Here is a 2970-nt window from a genome sequence, read left to right as displayed (position 1 = left end):
CATGTAATAAGACAGACTGAGAAAAGACTATCCACTGCTACTTTCTAAGGCAAATAGCCACTAAATGTCATACCCTGGCTATTGTCATTCTAACTTTTCTTTTTCAAGGTTAGAAAAATGACTAAGTGGTTAAGAAGAATACTGGCTGCTCTTGCAGAGGACACCCACATAGCTGGAAACAGCCCTCTGTAACACCATTTTGAGGATACTTAGTGCCCGCTGCAGTCTTACACATGTGGTGTACCTAAAGGCATGCAGGCAAAACTTTTGTATATGAAAAAAAATCAAAAAAGTTTGTTTATATTTGTTTTGGTTTTTCTTGCAGACATCCTTCACTTCCCTATCAACATACTTTGTGCTTTATTTTCATTTCTCTTAAAAATGAGATTGTATTTCTGCTTTCTGTTTGTTTGTTACCCATTGGTTTACCTCAAATTTTTTTTGGAAATTGTCTGCTATGGGTAGTATTCATTTTGTTAGTCATAGCTTTTTGTTCATTTACCTGCTTAGTGTTTGAATGGAATATGTTTTTCCTACTCATTTACATTTATTTGATTGTAAATTTGACATTTGATCAAAATCCTATGGAATAAAATTTCTTCACTCCTAGATAGTAGAACACAAGATAGATATGAAAAGGGAAAAGGGAATAATGCTAAGAGAGGTTTCAGAGGGGAGAAGTATTAGAGTGTAGGTCAGAGGAGGAGGCAGAGGGAGCTATAACATTAAAGATGTTTGAAAAGACATAGAAACCTATCTTATTAGTTTTGTGTGTGTGTGTGTGCACATGTGTATGTGTATGTCCTTTTATCTCTTTCCTTGTTCTCCCTTACAGACTCAATAAACATTTTCCCATGACATCTTCCTTTGCAGGTGTGTGTGTGTGTGTGTGTGTGTGTGTGTGTGTGTGTGTGTGCATGTATTCAGGTATGAGTTTAACTGTGGTTATACTACACAGAACAATTATGTTCCTCCCAGAAGCCATAGGCTGGCAAATAGAACAGTGCTAGGAGTAGGATACCTTCCCTTAGATAGTTGATCAGGAGTATTCTTGAGACCCCTCAAACAATGCAGCCTATTGAAACTGCTCTTGCTTACCCACCAGAATTTGATGGCTTGACCCTATTGCTGTAAGCAATATAAGCTTGGAAGAATCAAGTTGGTAGTGACCAAAAAATTTCTCACTTGATTACTAGCTTTCATTATATAGGAAGGTGCTAATCTGACTGCTGAGGAGAAAAGTTATCAACAGTCTTACCCATATATTACCCCTGTGAACTACATGAATGACTAATGTGACAAGATGTATCCATGTGTGCAATAGTGGCACAAATGTTACAGGGGTAACCAACTGCTTGGGTCTGACGCATGCCTGGTACCATAAGTCTGATCAAGAACCCATTTGGGGGGTACTCACAGGCCCCACAGGTAGAATTACTGCTTTTATCCTGCTAAATGGACATAGTATGAAACTGTACTCTAAATTTATATCACTCTACCTATAGATTAATGCATCTGTCAGACTACATCAAAGAAGTTTCTTTGTACAGTGAATGGCAATTAGTACAGAAATACTCAACTTATTAACATAGCTAGAATAATTGTAGTAGAGTGCTCAGAATCAAATGAGATATTACATTTCCCCAAGTCTTTGGGGACTGATAAGGAAGAGGGAGCCGAAAAGTAAGATCCAGAAGCTGAGAAGAATCTAAGTAAAACAGTGTCTGCTAGACATGACAAGACGATGACTGAATACACACCAGCTATGGATTCCTGTATGAGGCCTACACTAGAACAAGCCACACAACATTCTAGTATGAAGCTCTCCTAACTAAGGGGGTGTTGAGCATTGTTGGTTTCTAGGGGACTGAGAGTCATTATTAAGGTTGTGGCCACTAGCAGATTGATCATGTTCCAGTGAATGATGGTTTATGGCAAGCGCAAGTTGGACTCAGTTGGTTATTAGAAATTAAGGGATAGAGAAATGGAGAATTGAACTGTGGAGACTTGGAGGGATTAGAAGTAGGCCATCTGGAGACCATTCCACCTGGGTATCCATCCCATGTGCAGTCACAAAAGGTAGACGCTGATGTGGATATCAGGAAGTGCATGCTGACAGGAGCCTGATATAGCTGTCTCCTTAGAGATCTGCCAGAGCCTGAAATATACAGAGGCAGATGCTCACAGCTAACCATTGAACTGATCAAGGAGTTCCCAATGGAGGAGTTAGAGTAAAGACTGAAGGAGCTGAAAGAGTTTGTGGCCCCATGAAAGCAACAATACCAACCAACCAGAGCTCCCAGGGTCTAAACCACCAGCCTGGAAGCACTTAGGGAGGGACCCATGGCTCCAGCTGTATATTGTAAGGGAGGATGGCCCTGTTGGACATAGGTGGGAGAGGAGATCCTTGGTCCCGTGAAGGCTGGACGCTGTGTGTGTGTGTGGGGGGAGTTCGAGGGTGGGGAGGTGGGAGTGGATTCCCTTCTTCTAACTGGATTGCCCTGTCTAGTCTCAACAAAACAAAATGTGCCCAATCTTACTCCAACTTGATATGTCAAAGCTTTTCAATATCCATGGGAGACCTCTTCTTTTTTGAGAAGGGAGGAGAGGTGGATGGGGGGGAGGGAAGGTGAGAGGAAGGGACTGGGAGGAGAGGAAATAAATCATTAAAAAGTAGGTTAATATGGCCAAAATTTATTGGGCAAAATTATCAAACAACTACAAAAATATTATGTTAAAGATTTCCCCCTCCCTTGTTTTTTCTTGGGATTTTATTATTTTTATTTTTTACCGTTTCATGTGATCATTCTACTCGTAGGATTCAATGTGAAGAATAAACTTGAAAGTCTTCCTTATTTTGTCTGCTTCTGTGTTTTCCCTTGAGCCTGCACTGTAACATTCTAAATTCCAGTGTATATATATGTATATATATATATATATATATATATATATATATATATATATATATAT

The sequence above is a fragment of the Grammomys surdaster genome, unplaced genomic scaffold (genome assembly GCF_004785775.1).
Source record: "Grammomys surdaster isolate TR1022 unplaced genomic scaffold, NIH_TR_1.0 327, whole genome shotgun sequence".
Lineage (NCBI taxonomy): Eukaryota > Metazoa > Chordata > Mammalia > Rodentia > Muridae > Grammomys > Grammomys surdaster.
This window is presented reverse-complemented; position numbering follows the sequence as displayed.